Source organism: Notothenia rossii (assembly GCF_949606895.1).
Source record: "Notothenia rossii genome assembly, chromosome: 3".
Lineage (NCBI taxonomy): Eukaryota > Metazoa > Chordata > Actinopteri > Perciformes > Nototheniidae > Notothenia > Notothenia rossii.
This window is the reverse complement of record NC_136901.1, coordinates 39,137,949-39,160,448: the sequence shown is the minus strand read 5'-3', so window position 1 is coordinate 39,160,448 and position 22,500 is coordinate 39,137,949. Positions and strand designations below refer to the sequence as shown.

Below are 22,500 nucleotides of genomic sequence, written 5' to 3'. Positions count from 1 at the left end.
CACACCGTTAAAACACAGACACAGAAAAATGCCACACACACACACACACACACACACACACACACACACACTTTAGGAGCAGGATATCCATGTTAGGGTTGCACTTCATTGACTACACTGCCCCCTTCAGTCTAAACGGTGTACTACAAGACAAATCACTTGTTCATCACAATGTGAATTAGAGCAGAGAATAGATGCACTGTCAAATAAAAAATCACAGATTTAAATTACCCATTTTAGGTTTTTAAATAAATGTCAGTGCCCTTTGACCTCAAGATCCTTTACCTAAGTAAAAGTATGTATAACACACTGTGAAAACACTCTACTAGAAGTCAAAGTACTTGCATTTAAAACCTTACTTCTGTAAAAGTATCAGCAAAATGATCTTAAAGTACTTAAGGTTTTAGTTTTTATTGTGCAGTAAAATGTCCGTGTTTTACCATTACGTGTAATATTACTGATTATTTAATGTGTATGTTAAAATTCCCTAATTTAGCTTAAGCTTGTGCTAATTTGAACTTCTTCAGTCTACATCGTATACAATGAAATTATCATATGTAGCTTTTCTGCTAAAAACTGAACTTTTAAAAAGAAGTTTCTCAGAAAAACAGGTCAAATTTGTGAAGCAAGTTAAAAAGCACAAAGCTAATAAGCGTGTTAAGAAATGTGTAATTAAGTGTATTTAGTTTCACTCCACCCCTAGTTTATGTTGTGTTTCCAGTTTGTGTAAATGAGCCGAGACACCAACTGAAAACAGATTATATTCTCTGTTTGTCCTCTAGAATAACGTCACGCAGCGAAGTGAATCCTGCACAGACCTGTTGAGAAAGTCATGAATAATCAATGAGGAACATGAAGGCAAGAGTTCACTCTTAGTACAATGGATGTTATGCTCCGTATCCTTCAAAATAAAAAGGATAATCTGCCTACAAATTCAATGTTCTGTAATTTATCGTTACAACTCTACACCATAGTTTTTCATTAACTGAAGAAGTGCAATGGAGGCTGTGGGTGTTTCTCAACGTCGGGGAAGGATGCTCCAGAGCCACTATTTCAAGGATGCTACGTCATCGAGTCCCGCCGAAGGACTGTTCCAATGTCTAGGATGCTTGGAATTCTACCAAGGCCGGCATCCTTCGTTGCGGGAAATTTGAGGCTGCAGATGTGTATCCTCTGCGGTCTTAAAATCCCCACAATGCTTGCGCACGGAACAATTTCCAAATCTTTGGCGGCAATCGCGCTCCATTTAAGGCGGGGCCTCGGATATGACGCACATCTGTTAGCCTTTTAGCCTGTTAGCCTGTTCCGCAATTCTTCGTTTTCCGAGGCTAGGAAGGATTCTTGCCTCGCTTCTGAAGGACCTGACTCGGAGGGACATGTCCTACCAAGGAAGCGTCCTCGACATTGAGAAACACCCAGAGACTCAGAGACCAGACTACATTTAGTTGATTTAAATCCCAATTCAAAATTAGAGAGGTTTCCGCTCTGCCAAAATTGTGCACCTTATAACCCACTTTCTGTCTGCCATGCCTGTGTTTTAAAAATGTTCTTATTTAGTTTTGTTTATTTGTTCTATTTTTTTTGTTTTTTTATTAAGATTTCCAGTACTGTATGTTACATGTTTTTATTTGCTTGTTTAAAATTAAATGTGTTTTAGGTTGACATACTGTACACAATCTGTCCAGGGACCAGGGGCTCCGCCAGGGATTTTGGGCCCCATGAAAAGATATCAAATTGGTTACTTACATTTTTTTTTCTTAATGTTCTAAAATAATTTGGGCCCCTGTCAGTCACGGGCCCTTAGAATCATCCTAACTTTTCACCCCCTGATGGCGCCCCTGCCAGGGACTACAGGTGAAAAATAGCCTCTTTGCTAACTCTGGCATATTTACAGAAATATTAATTAATGTGAAGAGTCCCTGTTAGATCAATGAATAAAAAAAAAATGGGATCACTGTTTCTTCTCAAAACAACAGTAGATGTAATTAATTCCTCCACTTTGCTCGCACTCACGGAAAGCACAGACATTTAATCTGCAGGACTTGACACGTGAAGCAAAACCATATTGTCACACACACACACACACACACACACACACACACACACACACACACACACACACACACACACACACACACACACACACACACACACACACACACACACACACACACACACACACACACACACACACACACACACACACACACACACACACACACACACACACACACACACACACACACACACACACACACACACACACACACACACACACACACACACAGTAAATGCTTCCTTCTTGGCTATAAAGTTCCCTGGATCACTTTTTCTCAGGCTTCTACGTGACTGAGCGTACAGCCAAGTTCTGAAACACTCGATTGAGCGTGTCCAAAAACACACTCACAGGAGAGGACACTGAGCTCTAGATACTGTATATAGTCATTGTTTTTGCGAAAGATGTCATGCCGAGTGATCATATATTCGATTATTAAAAAGTCTTCGGATAACATTTTATGGCTTGTGGCTCAAAGTGCACAATGATTTCCTGTACTTAATCTCACAGTTACTTGCAGTTGAAGAGCAGTTACCTTCAAGCGTTGTTCTGCAGGCAGATAAGAGTGGATGTGTCAAGAGTTCATTTTCATCAGAAGTCAGGAGCGTGTCAGGAGATAAAGAGTTACTGGTTCCTAAATGACGTTCAGACAGGGTGAGTAACGGCCACAAGACAGGTCATAGGGAGAAGGGAGATGTTGAAAGGATGTCTGATAATATTCCATCTAATTCTTTAAATACATATATCTAAGTAATTGAATCATAAAATGATAAGCTTTGTTTTCTTAGTGTGTAATTCATCTTAAAGTGTCATTGCTAACTACCTTGCTAACTACCTTGCTAACCATTAACTATAGTTCATTCCCTTTGAGTGTGCATTACTTAAAGGGGACCTATCATGCAAAATGCACTTTTTGATGTCTTTTATACATAAACATGTGTCCCTGGTGTGTCGGGGAACTCACGCAGCGTCAGAAAATAAAACCCTCTCTCTTTTCTTCCGTACCCAAATCTCTAAAAACGGGGGAACAACGGGCTGATCCAGATTTGCGTCCGATATGACGTAATATCTGAAATGTGGACCCACGGCCCAATCAGAAACGTTGCTATCAGAAACAATGCCCGACTGTTTTGGATGTAATGTGGCCGGTGTTTACATTAGCATCGCTAACACTCAGAGCTAACCTGTACTGGAGAGCATGTGTGTGAAGAAGCAGGAAGTAAAAAGGAACTCACCTTGTGGTATAACCGGCAAGAGAGAAAGCCTTTGAGCTCCATACTGTTTCAGAGATAATCCTTGATAATCCATGATATGGCGTTTCATCACTGCAGTGTTTAGTTTAGACAGTAGCTGCCGGGTCCCACATGAGCTCAGCCCCCTCCTTTTTTTAATTGTAAAGCTTTATACCCCAAATCAGCACTTTTGAAACAGGAAGTGAAATAGAGGGATATGAGGCATGGCTAGAATGGGTGGTCTGTTTGGGATTTTGAGTAAAACACTTCATAGACATGTTTATATATATTTTTTTATATATCTGAGACCTATACTATTGCCTAGAAATAGCATGATAGGTGACCTTTAATCATAATTCTTTATAGGAGATCATTTTTCCTAATAATGTCCCCTCTCTTCCCAGTTTATTTGGGTGTCTCTCGCTAAAATATATATGAGTAACAGCCATAAGACAGGTCATAAGAAGAAGGGACATACTTAGGGATGGGAATTTGAAAGCAAATGTATATTTGAATATTCGACCCCCAGAAAAACGGTTTAAACGATTAACCGAAATCTACATATCCTATCATTTTTTTCCTTCCGTTTGTTGTGTAGGACTCTCCGTTAAAGTGGAACGTATTTTTCAAATATTTAAAATGACACTGTTGTATACATTTAATTAGTCCGTTTCATAATATGTAATCAACAAATTAACTCATATTCGAATACCTGAATCAATTCGAATATACGATTAATCATTCCCATCCCTAACATACCGATACCTGAGAGTTGTTGAGAGGACGTGTGATAATATTCCATCCAACTCTTTAAATGCATATCTAAGTAATTGAAAAAGGTGTTTGTTTAACCAGAAATCCTCATTGACCAATAGCTAACTATCAATGTTTGCCAATAAGTAAAGTTTATTCCCTTTGAGTGTGTTAAACATTACTTCATCATACTTCTTTACAGGAAACCATTTTTAAAATGTCACAATGTCCCCTCTTTTCCCAGCTTCTTTTCGTGTCTCTCGGTAAAATATCGGCCATAAGAAAGGAAATACAGATACCTGACCTAACGTCTGATAATATTCCATATAATTCTTTAAATACATATAGCTAATTGAATCATAAAAGACTCGCTCAGTATTTTTGGTGGTTAGTTCATCTGAAATTGTCATCGTTAACTACCTTACTTGCTATCAATGTGGGCCAAGATTCTTATTCCCTTTAAGTGTGTTAAACATTACTTAATCACAATTATTTTTCTTCTATTTTAGCTAATAATGTCCCCTCTCTTCCCAGGTTCTTTGGGTCTCTCTCGCTAAAATATCCCCTTACATTTCGCTCTATTTCTTCCCATCATCTTTCGGTGTGTTTCTCTCGCTACGTTTGTTTCCCCGGAGGATCTTTAGGAAAAGGAGGAAATGCCAGCGCCGACAGAGGAAACAAGATTCCAGCGTGGATATCGATAACAAGTCTCTCTCTCTTCTCTAAACAGGACGTTCACATCCACACCCATCATCATCATCATCATCATCATCATCATCATCATCATCACCATCACTGTGATGGATTCATCCCCCCTCCTAAAAAACATCCTCTGCTCTTATTTTAAAGTCTGTTTGTTGTTGTGGTTAATACTCAGCAAGTATTCAAAAACTTCCTGAAAGACGAAGTTGTATTAAAGTTTAGTCTGAGATGACTTCAGCCTGAGACACAACTGTTTAAGTTTCAAACAAGAAGCTTCATGACAAATATTCAAATTACTTAAGTGACTGATTATGTTCAGGTGCATATCAGTATGTAGTGTCTCTACTTTAAAGAGTCCTCTCCTGCTGATGTTCAGGTGTATATCAGTATGTAGTGTCTCTACTTTAAAGAGTCCTCTCCTGCTGATGTTCAGGTGTATATCAGTATGTAGTGTCTCTACTTTAAAGAGTCCTCTCCTGCTGATGTTCAGGTGTATATCAGTATGTAGTGTCTCTACTTTAAAGAGTCCTCTCCTGCTGATGTTCAGGTGTATATCAGTATGTAGTGTCTCTACTTTAAAGAGTCCTCTCCTGCTGATGTCCAGGTGTATATCGGTATGTAGTGTCTCTACTTTAAAGAGTCCTCTCCTGCTGATGTTCAGGTGTATATCAGTATGTAGTGTCTCTACTTTAAAGAGTCCTCTCCTGCTGATGTTCAGGTGTATATCAGTATGTAGTGTCTCTACTTTAAAGAGTCCTCTCCTGCTGATGTTTAGGTGTATATCAGTATGTAGTGTCTCTACTTTAAAGAGTCCTCTCCTGCTGATGTTCAGGTGTATATCAGTATGTAGTGTCTCTACTTTAAAGAGTCCTCTCCTGCTGATGTTCAGGTGTATATCAGTATGTAGTGTCTCTACTTTAAAGAGTCCTCTCCTGCTGATGTCCAGGTGTATATCAGTATGTAGTGTCTCTACTTTAAAGAGTCCTCTCCTGCTGATGTCCAGGTGTATATCAGTATGTAGTGTCTCTACATGTCTCCCTGCTTTAATGTTCAAAAAGCTCTTTATTTTTCTCATACTGCCTGTGCTACAGCACCTCTTTTCACCCTCTGTCTGAAACCAGAGCCCAGTCTGATCTGATTGGTTAGCTGGCCAGCTCTGCTGTGATTGGTCAACCGCTTAGAGATGTCCCGCCCCTTAGCCTATCACGTACAATGTGTTGGAGCGCTAGCCAATAGAAGCGTTACTGGGATATTTAGTCTTTGCAGACCATTCACATGCACTAAAACCTATATTACATGATTACAGACCAAGATTTAAGAAGAGTGATAGACACAAGAAGAAGAAATAACAAAAGACACAATTACAAATGAGTGAATCCTGCAATTTGAAAAGACACGCTGTTCTCCCGATGCTCCTTTATTCCTTAAATCAACTCTGCGCAGTCGATAGAACAAAGAACCTGATCTTATATTTTTTAAAAACACTTCGGGGAATCTGGCCCGGGGAAGAAATATATCAAAGCACTTCTTCAGAATTCAAATCCTCAAAGGGCATCAATTTCTTTTTGGGGTTTTAATTCAACAAATATAGGGCGTGTGTCGAGTACCTCTCAGTCTCAAAGAGGCTTAGTTCCTAAAACATGTCAAAAATCTTAAATTGTTTTATTCCCATATATCTCAGATCTTAGATTCCTACTGGCTCTTATATTCTGAATAATACATCTGTATGCGTTAATCTACTGTATGCATGAGGAAACGTGGGCACTCATTTAAGGGCATAGATGTGGTTAACAGTCAACTTTTGGTACTAAGACAATCAATGTTAGTATCTTTTTAAACATTATGAAGCTTTTCCAAATCCTAAACTTGTAAATATTTAAGGTTTTTCTAAATTAAGTCCAATATTCTTTCCTCTTTTTGCTCCGTGTTTGGTCTGCTCCACCGCCTGAGGGAGATATCAGGCCTTATGAGACTTTCCAACTGGAAATAGCTGCTACTGCTGCTGGAAACAAGGTTGAAAACCGTCAACACAACAATCCAAAATAAACCAAAAGGCTCCCTGCAGCTCGGGGAACTGCAGAGGTGGGATTTTATTTATGGCGCAAGTACGCACGATGAATAATAATACAGGAGAGAGGAGAAGAGAGAATGGAGGTTGATAGCGCTTCATTGTGCAACTCCGTGTTGTAAAATAGCAATAAACAAGGAGTGTCTACAGTTACAATGCTTTTGCTTTTTGGAAATAGATAATCTCATATGTTGCAAGAGTGACTGTGAGCTCACTGTTAAAGCAGCAAATGATACGTACATTATTCAAACCCTGACCAGGACGCAAGGCAACTGATTCACATGATCAGATAATGATCAAAATGTCAGGCTAACATTTCTTATCGCAGTTCAGACATTCCTCAGTTTGCATTCTCTGCATTTTTACATTCAATACTTTAAAATCAGATTAAAAGGAAAAGGATCCGTCTCACTTTGGGTGGATTTGAACAGGTAAGAAACACAAATACAGTACAGTAGAAATCTGGATGTATTGGATGTATCTAGCCAAGGCCAGGCCAGACAAGACAAGGCAAGGCCAGGACAGGCCAGACAAGACAAGGCCAGGCCAGGCCAGGCAAGACAAGGCAAGGGAAGGCAAGGAAAGGAAAGGAAAGGAAAGGCCAGGCAAGTCAAGGAAAGGAAAGGCAAGGCAAGGCAAGACAAGGAAAGGCAAGGCAAGGCAAGGAAAGGCAATTTTATTTATATAGCACTTTTCATCACAAATACATTGTTAAAAAGGCATTTAAAAACAGGCATAATAAGCAAAGTGAATGAAAGCTCAACATGAACCAAAATGGTGACGTGTAACTGAGTCATTAATCAGCAGCAGATTTGTTTGTTCTTCTTCTCTCATTTTCACTTCTTGGATGACCCTAAAGTAAGATATGCCATGTTTTCACCATCTGCTTTCAAGCCTGTTCAACATACGTTTTTGTGTATATGTATTTAAACAAGACAGAGTACAGCAATATGTTAAATCTCAGCATTCAATCTCTGTACAAGGCATTCCTCTTGGCAAGAAGACGATCAAGCAGCTTTTGTAATTAAAACAAACTTGATTCACTATGGAAAACAATCTCCTATATACATCGAAATATAGCAATTGAAACACCAATACAAATTGGACAACACTATACAATAGAACCTGCAATTAACATTTTAATTTGCCGGTATGAATGTAGTAACGATAACATTTATTACAGCGAATGAAAATAGACTATGGGGATCTAAGGAGTAACAATTGCTAGATTTTATAGGAGAACGCCCGGCCTGTACGTCTTGCCTCACAATTAGGCGTTATTTATGAATTATAGTGCACTACTTTTCGCAGGTAAGTACAAGCAGTAACTGAGAAAAAGCCAAAGGTAGGTGATAGGTCAACAATAAGAGATATCGTCACTGTATATTATTATTAATATATGTTTATACTACCATATTTTATTCAATATGCTCCTTAGATAACTTAATAATAATTGTCTCCTCGTAGCATTGTGAAGCACCGTGAGATGGCATTGTTTTTAAAGTGTGCTATGAACATGAAATTTATTATTATTATCACTGTAAACACCAGATGCTTTGTGCTCAAATTCCGCGTGCTTCTCAAACACATTATCAGTATTAACGTCACGACCAGTACAAGTTACAAGTAAATGGAGTATTAGGAAAGTGATGTGGTTATTAGGAAGTGACAAAGATAAACGGTGGTGACAGGACCATCCATCCCAGGATAAAAGCTGTGTTTTTTTGTGTTGTTTTGGGCGTCATGGCGGATGATTCCTCTGCAGGGAAAAGACAGGAAATGTGAAAAATGCCAACGAGGGCTTTGAAGATAGACCCGGCTGTCTCGGACATATCCTGTGACGTCAAAAATGTCATGTTATGTCTTATATTAATGGGTTTTCTCCTTTTTTTTTTAAATTGAAAATGTACGTCATCTTAGTTAATAAGGTTCTACGTTTCCCAAGATGCCTTTCTTCTGCATTGAAATTGGCAATTCGTCCCGTCTGCATACTTGCCAACCTTTAGACCTCAGAATTCGGGAGCATTTCAAAATGCAAAATTGGGGGGGGGGGGGGGGGGTGCTAGTGGATCGCCGGAGCTGTTAGATTAACATTAACATGCTTATTGTAGTTGTAAGTGCACTGACTTGCGGCCTGTAGCACCGTCCTTGATGGAGCATATGTGTGGGCTGGACCTGTATTTTACAGGAAAGGAGTGAGCAGCGAGTAGAGTAGTTGTCGATTTTTTTTCTGTTTTCTGTGAATATCTGCCTCACCCTCTCAGACTTTGAGTTGCGCGAGCTACTAAAGAGACGTGTTACCATGGAAACCAAACAATGGTGTAGCTGTATTAAAGTCCGAGTGGAAACAGTCGTGTGTAAATCTAATTTTGTCAGAAATCGGGAGAAATGCGGGAGAAATATGACCCCGGGAGGAAACCGGGAGAGGGCAATTAAATCGGGAGTCTCCCGCGAAAATCGGGAGGGTTGACAAGTATGCTCGTCTGTTGTGAGAAATTCCTCCTCTTCTTCGACAAGTTGCCTCTTTGCTTGTGTAACGTTCAATTATATTTAGAAGTAGATTTCCGGACAGAAAGCGTTAACGTGAAATGACTGAGGTAAATCCCCTTAAAGGTCCCGTGTCATGGCCATTTCTACTGATCATAATTCCATTGTTGAGGTCTACTAGAATAGATTCAATAGAAAAACACGAGATGAAAAATTGGTGCTATACAGCAGTCACAGTCCTGACGTTTGAAGGTTCATTCTTGACCTTGACGTAGAAATGTTTCAATTAGAAAGTCGTCATAGAATTAGCTCTGTTGTTGAAGTGCAGCCAATGCAGTTGTGGTGGGCCTTTATTCAAAAAGGCTTCCTCAAGAAGTCAAGAAAATATAATTTATTAAAGGTCCCATGTCATGGCCAATTCTACTGATCATAATTCCATTGTTGAGGTCTACTAAAATAAATGTATATTGTGCAATTTTCCAAACTCACATTGGTTTCTCATACAGCATCTCTGTATAGTATGTGTATTCACTCTCTGTCCTAAACGGCTTGTTGGAGCTCCTGCCCCACCAACCCCCCCCCCCCCCCTCCCCTCCCTATGAGCCCACTGTGCTCTGATTGGTCGGGACGTAGCGAGGCTCGTTGCTGCGAGCTGCTACGAGGAGCGGACAGGTTTCCAGGTCGGCGATACAGCGAGAACAAGCGAAACTCATCCCGAGCACACACAAACACTCACAGCCGAAGTAAAAACAATAAGTGTTGCTTGATATTGAGTAAGAAAAAGGTTTATTATAACGCTGTGAGAATGGGTCTACGGAGAGCATTTCTCCGCCATCCCAACTCGTCTATTACCAGCGTTCAGGGAGCTCTATGCAAGTCAATGGGACTCCTTGTTAGTTAGACAAGGGGTCCTGGTGTGTGAGTGGCTCCGCGTGAAAACCCAGATCAACAACAAACGACCGGATTGGCCCAAATGGACCAATCCGGTAATTTGTTGTTGATCTGGGTGTTCACATGTCACAGAACCCAGGAAGAACTGCTCAAAGCTGAGTTTAGTAAATATATCATGAGGTAGGATCTGAAAGCAAGATGTTATATAGTTTTTCATAAAGTCAAGTCTATAAGAGATATGAAATAAAACCAGATTCCTGTAAAATATTTGACCAAAATGTAATATCAATTTGGAAAGCATGCAGTGGTGGCATCATACATAATGTACCATACTCATGTGAGACAAAGTACAGACGTATCAGCATTCAAAACATACTTAAAGTATTCATTTCAGACTGATGTATACCTTTATTTTGGATTATAAGTCTTAATGTGTGTATCTTTTTTTAAATGCAGATGGTAGAAGTGGGGATAAGGCAGTCAAATATGTACATTCTCCGTGAAATATTCTTTCAAAGTTCACTTTTCCAGCGTCTAGCTTCCCATTCGTACAGAGAAACAATAAAACCCAGACTGATGATAGTAGCCTATTTTAGTGCTTCTCAACTCTTTAGCCAAGCAACAAACCCCCCCCCCCCCCCCCCCTCAGACGTCCGTAAATCAACGTCCATCTTTGTTTCCACGAGTGAGGAAAGAAGATTCAGGAGCAGCAGAGAAGCCAAGAACAACCTGAATGTTCACACTAATATAAAACACTCATAAAAGATGGTAAGAGTCTCGTTGATGTTTCCACTGCTCTCCTCCCCCGTGGATCTACATGAATAAACACTGAGCTTTACGAAGTGGGAATCCTGTGGTTTTTCCTGTCATAATTTAAAGGGAAAAGATCACGCCGGGACAGCTGAGGTCCTTCAGGACACGCAGAGGAATGCATGCAGAAATCACACGTCTACAAAACATGCTGCGCTTATGTTGGGACACACACACACACACACACACACACACACACACACACACACACACACACACACACACACACACACACACACACACACACACACACACACACACACACACACACACACACACACACACACACACACACACACACACACACACACACACACACACACACACACACACACACACACACACACACACACACACACACACACACACACACACACACACACACACACACACACACACAAACACACACGTTATCTCTCCCTACCGGAGCTGACAATGATTAGAGTCTCTTCAGCTACTGATTAACCGGCCCTCTGACCACATCCTCAGATCTAGGCACTGATATAACTCAACTTTCACTATTGCAGAAAAGAATAAGAAGTAAGTAAGTAAGTAAGTAAGTAAAACTTTATTTATATAGCACCCTTCTCAACACGGATGTACAAAGTGCTTTACAGTACAGTACACAGGACACAATTCAAAGTAAAACTATACAATGTAGAATAAAAGAGCAGCAGGTAATACATACGATAAAACACCAATAAAAACAAAAAAGACAGCCACTAACTCACCTCCTCCGACGACCCAAAGGCCTGTCGGAACAGGTGGGTCTTTAACTGCCCCTTAAAAATCTCTATTGAGGCAAAAGTTTTTATTATCTGGGGGAGTTTGTTCCAAAACCTTGGAGCCACCACCTCAAAGGCACGGTCCCCCTTAGTCTTTAGCCTGGTTCGGGGCACCCTTAGGAGGCTTTGTTCAGAGGACCTCAGAGCCCGGTTTGTGATGTGAGGGTGGATGAGGTCATTGATGTAGGCTGGGGCTTGGCCATGGACAGCTCTATATGTGAAGACCAGTACCTTGAATTGGGTTCTGAGATGGACAGGGAGCCAGTGCAGGGCAGAAAGAATCGGAGTGATGTGGCATGTTTTTTTTGGACCGAGTCAGTAATCTGGCTGCAGCATTTTGGACCTGTTGAAACCGGTTTATTGATGTTTTGTTGAGGCAGGAGAACAGAGCATTACAATAATCAAGCCGGGATGAAATAAAGGCATGGATAGCCATCTCCATTTCTGCATTGGATAGAAAGAGCTGAGCTTGGCAATGAAGCATTTTGCAACTTGCCAGGTGGTGAATAAACACAAAGTCAAGTTGACCTCAACTTGCAGGAACACTTTCTACATTCATGTGTTCAGTAACCATCTGATTATTTATGTTTAACTATGTGGGAATGAAACATCGGACACTTAACACACCAACACCACCTAACTGGCAGAACAATGATCAGAAAACAAGCATTTTATACGACTTTTGGCCGTCTTTTCAAGCATGTATATAGACTTTTTTCCAATTCCCACACTGCAAATAAACACAAATGATGCCACGGCATACTTGTCAACCCTCCCGATTTCATTGCCCTCTCCCGGTGTCCTCCCGGGGTCATATTTCTCCCGCATTTCTCCCGATTTCTGACAAAATCAGATTTACTCAGGACTGTTTGCACTCGGACTTTAATACAGCTACACCATTGTTTGGTTTCCATGGTAACACGTCTCTTTAGTAGCGTGCGCAACTGAAAGTCTGACAGGGTGAGGCAGATAGTCACAGAAAACAGAACAAGAATCGAAAACTACTCTACTCTCTGCTCACTCCTTTCCTGCCCACACATATGCTCCATCAAGGACAGTGCTACAGGCCGCAAGTCAGTGCACTTACAACTACAATAAGCATGTTAATGTTAATCTAACAGCTCCGGCGATCCACTAGCACCCCCACCCCCACCCCCACCCCCCCCCTCCATTTTGCATTTTGAAATGCTCCCGATTTCTGAGGTCTCAAGGTTGGCAAGTATGTGCCACGGTCCAAACACATGACGTCAACATGAAGGAACACTTTGTTAAGCTTGGGTGCACATGAATCGCGTATGAACAATAAGTAAATCAGACTCGGTATTCTCTTCAGCATGTCTCCGGTAAGTTTATTCACAGACTGACAACAGTCAACGTAGTGACGTCACATTAGGACGTACCTTCATACAAGAACAGAATAACAGTGCGACTGCTACCGTAGTACACAGACTAAGGGCGTCATCAAATAATAATACTTAACACCCCCACTCGCTCTTAGCTTACTGGGTTACCTGAGAACAAAACAAAATAAGGCTTCTTTTTCTTTTACCTTAACTATGTTAACTCTTTGCCCTTCTAGGTGCCAAACATATCCTGAGCAAACCTCTTTAGCTTTATTTTGGTGGCTGGTTTTGTCATCACATCAGTGATCATTTGCTCAGTAGGACAGTATTCCAAAATTACCTTTCCACTATTTACAGTCTCCCTTATGAAATGGTACTTAATATCAATGTGCTTGCACCTTTGCCTGCTTACTGGGTTTCTGGCTAGTGCTATAGTACCTTGGTTGTCTTCGTACACCTTTGTTTGTGCATATTTGTATTTGTCTATACCTCTGAGTAATTGTTCTAAGTAGATGTATTCCTGTATGGCTGATGCTAAGGCCATGTACTCTGCCTCGCAGGTAGATAGTGCAACCGTAGGTTGTTTCCTTGCCTTCCATGAGATCAAGGAGCTTCCTTCACTGAGACTGGCACAATATCCTGATGTACTACGTCTGTCTGTTACGTCTGATGCCCAGTCAGCATCACTGTACACTCTCAGACCTAGTCTATCTGTGTCATTTCTCTTAAAGCATAACCCCTGTTCTGCTGTACCTTTAAGGTATCTGAACACATGTTTTACTGTGTTCCAGTGCTCTTCAGTTGGTTCAGCAAAGTGCTGAGATAGTTTACTGACCACAAAACATATATCTGGTCGAGTGCATGTGGACAAGTAGATTAAACTTCCTACTGCCTCCCTGTATTTTCTTGGCTCTTTAATGTTTTCAGCGTCTGCTGTGTATTCTAGTTTTGGCTCACATGGTGTGTCTCTGGACTTGCAATCCTGCATTTCAAATCTCTCCAGTATTTTGCTCACATATCTCTTTTGAGACATTTTGACTTGACCTTCTGTTTGCTCAAAATCTATACCTAAGAAATATTTCAACTTTCCCAGGTTTTTCATTTTGAACCTTTCAGTGAGCATCCCCTTTACACTTTCCAATACACCCTCGTTGCTGGCTGCTATAATGAGATCGTCAACCCATATTATTAGGATTACCTTTTCGCTGTGCTTTTCTCTTGTATACACACAGTGATCAGCGGGGTTTTGTACAAAACCATTTTCAGTCAAACATGTATGTAACATAGCATTCCAGTTTCTGCCTGACTGCTTTAAACCATAGAGAGATTTGTGCAACTTGCATACTAACTCTTCACCTGTTTTTGACTGTTTCTCATAACCTTCTGGTTGTGTCATATATATTTCACAATCAATGGGTGCATGTAAATAGGCTGTTTTAACATCCATTTGGTGTAAGATTAAGTTCTCCTGTGCTGCCTTTTGCATGAGTACTCTTACACTTGTCATATCAGCTGTGGTTGAGAATGTCTCATCATAGTCGATTCCTGGTTTCTGACTGTAGCCTTTAGCTACAAATCGCGCCTTGTACTTGTCTGACCCATCAATGTCACTCTTGAGTGCGTAGACCCATCTACCCCCCACTGCCCGTTTGCCTGGTGGCAATTGGGTGAGGTTGAAGGTCTCGTTCTCCTCCAGTGATCTCATCTCCTCGTTCATGGCATTTTTCCACTGCCTTGATTTGGGTGACGCTATGGCGTCCTGGAAGGTTTGAGGAATGTCGCATACTGCTCTGTAACAAAAATCCATGCATGTTTGCAGTTTGTCCTCCGTATCGTCAGTCTCAAACTCCTGTAGGTGAGCTGGTCTCCTCCTGGTTCTGGGTGGGTTTTTTCTGTTTGGAGTCTCGGTGACTTTACCCGGCTGTGTACGTTCAGTCTGTTCAGGTAAAGTCCCAGAAGCACCACTTTGAGTATCTTGACCTGGCACATTTCCCACATCACATTCATCAACAACATTTTCATCGCTGTCCTTGACCCTGGGATGTACATCACTATCACCATATTCATTGTATGACTCTGGTGTTTGTGTTTCCTTTTCTTTATCCCCCTTTGTTGTGAATTTTACCAATCTGTGCTTTTGGACCCTCTCTGTGTCTGGATAATACACCAGGTAAGCTGGGCTATTTTTATCATAGCCTATGAAAACACCTTGCTCACACCTAGGGTCGAGCTTTCCCTTCTCTTGTTTGTAAGCAAAACACACTGACCCAAATTTCTGAAGTTTGGATATATTTGGTTCTTTGCCTGTGAACAGCTCGTATGGCGTTTTCTTTGTGCGCCTACTGTAACACCTGTTCCTTACATAAGCTGCTGTCTGTATGGCGTAGTTCCATAGTTTATTTGGTAACTTGCTTTCTATCAGTAAGCATCTGCCCATATCATAGAGAGTTCGCCAACCTCTCTCTGCTGTACCATTTTGGTGGGGTGAATAGGGTGCAGACGTCTCGTGTCTAATCCTATTTTTGGTTAACAGTGCCTGGAAGTCTCGGCTTGTAAACTCAGTGCCGTTATCTGAACGGATACACTTAACTTCTCCGTAAGGTGCTATGTCTGCTAAGAACCTTTCTGTGGCCTGCACTGTATCACTCTTGGACCTTAGAAAATACACAAAAATAGTACCAGAGTAGTCGTCTGTAAAAGACTGTGTATATCTGTGCCCTTCTATGCTTGGTGTTGACATGGGACCGGCTAAGTCTGTGTGGACTAGTTCTAAGGGCATCTTAGCCTTTTTGTCTGGCTCCCTATTTCTCGTTTGGGTGAACTTGCCCTGTGTACACACTTCACACAACTGAGCTGGTTTGACTGCACTTCCTCTTATCTCCATGCCTTTCACTACACCTTGTAAATTTTGTACATCTTCGTAATTGCAATGACCCAAAATGTCATGCCAAGTTTGCATGTCGTGACACCCTTTACATTGGTCAACATTCCCCTCAACAGTTGGTAAGTAATACAAATTTACACTTTCATGGATGTCAAACCTGCTGCCGTCTTTGGTAACCATGTGACTGTCCCCTTTCTTGAAGGTGATTGTCGCCCCTCCGTTTGTTGCTCTTGCCACCGAAAAGATGTCATGTGGGTATGAGGGCATGTACAGTGCATCCCGTAGCTGTGCTCTGTGTTGTCGTCCGGCGTCGTCTAATAGACATATCACCGCCGTTCCTCTTCTCTGTGCTGTTCCATTGCACTTGGTCCCGTCAGCTAACTCCACTGAATGAGACTCGGGCTGGAATGAATCGTCGAAGCTTTTAAACTTTCCGATGTCGTTCACGATGTGGGATGTCGCTCCTGCGTCCACCATGATGCCTTTCATCTTCACGTTGTCTGGTGGTTTCCCGCTCTTTGTGTGCTTGGCCTTGAAGAGATGGTCTTGGTCGCCATTCTGTTCCTCTGCGACTTTTCTGGCACCATCTTCTCCCCCCTTTTTCTTACAGAGTGATTCATCGTGTGTATTCCTTTTGCAGTAACCGCACCACACTTTTCGAAAACATTTTCTTGATATGTGTCCTTTTATTCCACACTTGTAGCACGTCACATTGGCATCTTCATCTCTTCTGTTGCTAGCGTGCGTCTTGGTGCCTCGGCCTTGCCTTGCACATGTTTTCATCACATTATCTGTGGATTCTGCTGTGTTCATTTTCTCTGACTCTTCATAGACCCTTAATCTTCTTCTAAAGTCTGTGAACGTAACGTTATCTTCGTTCTGTGTTACATGGACGGCGAATGGCTTGAAGGAGTCTGGTAACCCATTTAGTATCATGGCTATGGTCAGTCCATCACTCATGGTCTCGCCTGCATCTCTCAGGGCTGTAATCACGTTCTCTGCCCTTATCATGTAGTCGGTAACACTCTCGTTGTCTGCCATGTGCAGCCTCGTTAACGACGTGTATAAGTTTATTATCCTCGGCTTGCTTTTCTCTGAATAATGTTCTTTCAGTATTTTCAGAGCCTTCCTGCCGTCATCTGCGGCCTCATGTCTTATTAGCGACAGGCTCTTATCATCTATCAGCCTTATTAGCTCAGCATAGCAATCAGCATTCTTCCTTCTATCTGCATCTAGCTGTTCTTGATCAGCACCGGTGGGCTCATGTAAGATAGTCTCTTTTAGCCTCAGAGTATGTAAGCAGCCTAGGAATCTTGTTTCCCAAAGGTCATACTTATCTTCACATCCTTTGAATAAGAGCTGCGGTGCCAGGAGACCTGTTGCTCTGCTTGCCATTTTTGCGCGCCAACTTTACCGCGAGGGCTACTAGCTTGCTAATATACTTCACTTGCTAAGCTAGCTTGTTAGCTTAATTGGCTAACGCGTAATACGTCGCGTAACACTTCTTCCGATAATCTAACTCACTTATCTCCAAGTCGGTTTGTGTCCAACTCTGCCTGGGCCCATAACCTGTTAAGCTTGGGTGCACATGAATCGCGTATGAACAATAAGTAAATCAGACTCGGTATTCTCTTCAGCATGTCTCCGGTAAGTTTATTCACAGACTGACAACAGTCAACGTAGTGACGTCACATTAGGACGTACCTTCATACAAGAACAGAATAACAGTGCGACTGCTACCGTAGTACACAGACTAAGGGCGTCATCAAATAATAATACTTAACACACTTTCTACCTTCACACTGTGTCAGAAATAAACAAATCGGACATTTTCGATATTACTAAACTTTCATTTTTACAAAACAAAAAGTTGTTTTCCTGTTGTCTTACTAAAAAGATGAAATGATTCCATACCTTTTTCAGACTACCACAGCACAAACAAACACAGATTAGGCCATAGTTAAACTCATGATCACACATGAGCTCAACATGGTGAGATACGATCTACTTTCATCTGCTCTGTCTCCAAAACAACTGTTCATTGGTGTTTTACTCAGTGACATGTAGAACATCTGCAGATGAAGTACCCACTGGTTATATAACTGAGCAGGCACAATTGATGGGAGATTACACACTGTTTATAAAGACACCCTGAAGGCACCGGCACTCTCTACTAAACCACTTTATACACACACACACACACACACACACACACACACACACACACACACACACACACACACACACACACACACACACACACACACACACACACACACACACACACACACACACACACACACACACACACACACACACACACACACACACACACACACACACACACACACACACACACAAGAGTGGAGAAAATGAATGTGGGTGTCTGTCAGCAGAGTGATATTATGGAAATTGTGCTGGTTTTAAAACAAAGTAGCTGAAAATAACAAGAGCGAGCGTGAGTCAGTTAAACCGCCGTCTGGTTCAGTCTGGAGGGTATTAAAAGTAATCCAATCTATCTCACACACACTTGCTGTCACTATCAATTTATAGCCATTGTTTACAACAAGGCCATGGTGTACTCCTGGTGATAACAGTATTTAAAAATGGTATCACACCCTGAGTTCAACTAGAAATTAAATGACATAACTTTACTAAGTCTTTCAAGTGTGAGTAGGTAACATACTTTGGGGTTTTGGGCCTTTTTGTGAGGGATTTGTTGACAGAAAGCTAAAATGTAGGATGGCAAATATGTAAAAAGACTTGTACTTTAACTCAAACTTCCCACCAATGGCAAAATGCTTTCGTGATGGAGACATTTACCACAGATGTAATCATTTCCTTATTTAAATTCCTCCCAGAGACATGTCTAAAAAGCTGGAGAGGATAAAAAAAGTGTATTCTGTAAGATCATTTTACAAAGAAATGGTGGAAAATGCACCCAGAAATAACCAATGCAAGTGGAAATCAACTTTTCCCACATTTTTGAGACACGTGAACCTGTCACCACCCTCTAAATCTCCAGCATTTACACCTTGCCCACTTTATGCCATCAACACATGTGGTGTTCACTATGAAGCATATCATCCCAGATGTTGGGTCATATCCAGCAGATGTATCAACACATTTCTCTCATTACAACAAAGCCACGCACACATTTATATTGTCAGAAAAGTCTCAAAGAATGCAATAGCTCAACCAAAAGCAGATTAAATGGTATGAAGGGTAAAGAAAACATTATATCCTGATGCTTTTAGACACAAACAAAATCATTTCTACTTGATGCACTTCGACTTATAAAACTTGCTGCATTGACATTAAAACATACTTTTCTAGATGCATTTATCCTAAAAGATACTAGTTACAAATACAATCTGATGCATTTAGTCATGAAGTACTAAATTGGGATGAAAACAAGTTTTTTGGGAGCTCAATTTGCAGGCTTCCTCTAAAGCAGAACTAATCAAATGTTCTCCGTTAGCATGGCCAAAGAACACCGTGCACATTAGCTTAAATGCAAACATAAATAAGAACAGATAAGTCTGATTTAAGCATTTTAAAAAGTCTTACCGGGTTATTTGTTATTGTCCTGGGCAGACATTACACAGCCACCATGCAGAATAATCCTCTCTCTCTTATGCATTTGTATTCTTTCACCGAAGAGAAGCAGGAAACTCTGTGAGATTGTGGTCACATTAGCTTCCTGGTTTCTTGTTTCTATGGTCATTTTAATTCTATCACGAGACACGTATGTCGTGTTAGGCTTGTTTTACAACTGGTGGTAAGACATGTTATCATAAATAGCACTATTAGCTCCAGAAAACATCATGCTGCTGGTCTCAGAAAGGTAAATGTTTCTTTACAGGTGCAGCTAATTCTGCTCATAGCTGATTGGCTCCTGTGTGGGTAAGGGCGGGAGTTTGAGCAAGAGATTTGATTGGCTGACGGGAAGCAGGAGAGTTTGCTTTGTTGATTTCAAACTGATGGGACAATTTAGAGGCCGTTTCTCAATCTCGAGGAAACTGGCTTCCAAGCCAATATTTCAAGGATGCTACGTCATCGAGTGCCGCCGAAGGACTGTTCCAATCTCCAGCATACTTGAAATTCCACCGAGGCCGCGTTTTTGGTTTGGGGGTAATTTCGAGGCTGCGCATGGGTAGACTTCGCATCCTTAAAATCCCCACAATGCTTTGCGCACGGACTAATTTCCCCAAATCTGTGGCGGAAAATGTAACGCACACCTGCACACTTGCTCGCCTGTTCCACTCTTCGTTTTCCGAATGCTAGGAAGGATTCTTGCCTAGCTTCTGAAGGAAGTGACTCGGAAGACATGTGCTACCAAGCAAGCATCATCGCGATTGAGAAACTGCCAGAGAGTCAGGAAGTGTGTTGATGACTGGGGGTGTTTCTCAATGTCGAGGACGCGTCCTTGGTAGGACATGTCTTCCGAGTCACTTCCTTCAGAAGCGAGGCAAGAATCCTTCCTAGCCTCGGAAAACGAAGAATGGTGGAACAGGCTAACAGGTGTGCAGTTGTGCGTCATATGCGAGGCACCGCCTTAAATGGAGCTCGATTTCCGCCAAAGATTTGGATATTGGTCCGTGCGCAAAGCATTGTGGGGATTTTAGGACCGCGGAGGATACACATGTGCAGCCTCGAAATTTCTCGCTACAAAGGACGCCGGGCTCGGTAGAATTCCAAGGAGCCTGGACATCGGAACAGTCCTTCGGCGGGACTCGATGACGTAGCATCCTTGAAATAGTGGCTCCGGAGCATCCTTATTTGACATTGAGAAACAGCCACAAACTCACCTTAAGGCCCATTAAGTTGCTTGCTGAATTTTTTTTATTTCCAAGCACTTTTTCTCAGGTTACAGTCTGTTTTTAATTAAAAGTTCAATTCTGCACCTTGAAAGCAGCAACTATCATAATCAATACTAAAAAGTGCATTTAGTAGTTGTTTAGAAAAAGGTTTGAAAGATGACTGAATTTTTTTCTTTCCATAAGCAGTACCCACGTTCTCTGAAATAATTGGAACTATTTCTTTGTTCGAAAGTAGTTCCAGTAAAAACGCAGTCAACAGCATTTTAGTTTTTCTGTTTGCTGTATATCAGATAGTTACCTTTCTTTTATTAACGCAAAGCAAACTTTAAAGTGGTTGTGTAAGTACAAATGATACAAGATTGAACATCCCAACAACAATTCAACTCTTCCAGCTACTTTATAGAGATTTGAACATTTAAAAAAACATCTTCACTGACACTGAAATCAACACCATCGATGCAAACATGTCTTACAACCTGAACAAATTAAAGCAAATCTTCATGCACAATATTAACGGTGAATTGATTTGATAATTGACACACTTTTCAAGAGATTACTTGACATGTGATCACCTCACAAACACCAGAAACACTGCATCAGGTGCAGAGGTCACAGCCTCAGAATGCAGTACCTAACCATAACCAACTCTTACATAACTCGTTCATTTGAATGTGATTTGTCCACTTCATGGAGCCAAATAAAGTTCCAGACTCACAGCCCACAAATCATAAAGACAAGCAGGAAATATGATGGAGCCGCACGTGCTGACCGTGACAGAGGAGAGGGGGAGACAGATGGGGGAAACGAGAGAGAGACAGAGAGAGAGAAACAAGGCATGATAGATGGGCAGATGCAGAAATAATAGTTTGAGAGGAAAGTGATGCAGCTGACTGGATGTGTCTGAGCGGAAGGACACACAGAGAGAGAGAGAGTCACGGCCAAGTTATATAGAATAAGATAAGAATAACAAAATGGTTGCATGTCTGGTACCACGTACGGCAACATCCATAAGTATTATTACCTTATAATTCAGAATATGACCCAACAAAAGAAAGGTTATTATTGCTGGGCAGAAGTCAAAGTATATAAGAAACCTAGTTGAAGCTCCAGACTTTGCTTCTTGTAGATTACATTTCAAAATATCTTGATGGCCATGAAAGCCATATAATAATGTGCTTTTACTATCAGTAATGTTTCAATCTCTCTTCTGCGAATCTCAGACACTTTTCTTAGAGTACATTACAAAACGATGAACATTTAACTGTATCAGTTAAGTAGCAACACTAATACACTTTGCACAACGTCTATTTCAAACAAAGACATGTGTTAACCCAATGAAATAGCTGCTAACTTTGTGCTTTTTGTTGTTGTGCAGGTACCGTTCTGTGAGTATCTGACATCTTCCTAGCAATTCATCAACTGCCAGCTACAACCAGGCTGATGAAAGCCAATTAAAACATTAAAGTTGCATGATTGTAAAACTAAAACAATGAACTCAAAGGCTTTACAATGTTAAATGCAATTAATAGTCATAAAACAGTTGGTATGATTGATAAGGTAAATGGTCTGTACGTACAGTATAACTTTTTCCAGTCTTTACGACCCCACACACACACACACACACACACACACACACACACACACACACACACACACACACCACACA

General features: G+C 41.2%; 1 protein-coding gene across 1 annotated transcript in view; it reads right to left on the bottom strand.

Moving 5' to 3' along the window:
* arhgap36 (Rho GTPase activating protein 36) overlaps positions 1-20,128 on the bottom strand; it is a 76,194-nt gene extending 56,066 nt beyond the window's left edge. Inside the window, exon 1 of the mRNA XM_079672192.1 lies at positions 19,582-20,128. The gene's annotated coding sequence lies outside the window, so the exon portion shown is untranslated. The remainder of the gene's footprint in view (positions 1-19,581) is intronic.
* Between the last annotated feature and the right edge of the window lie 2,372 nt (positions 20,129-22,500).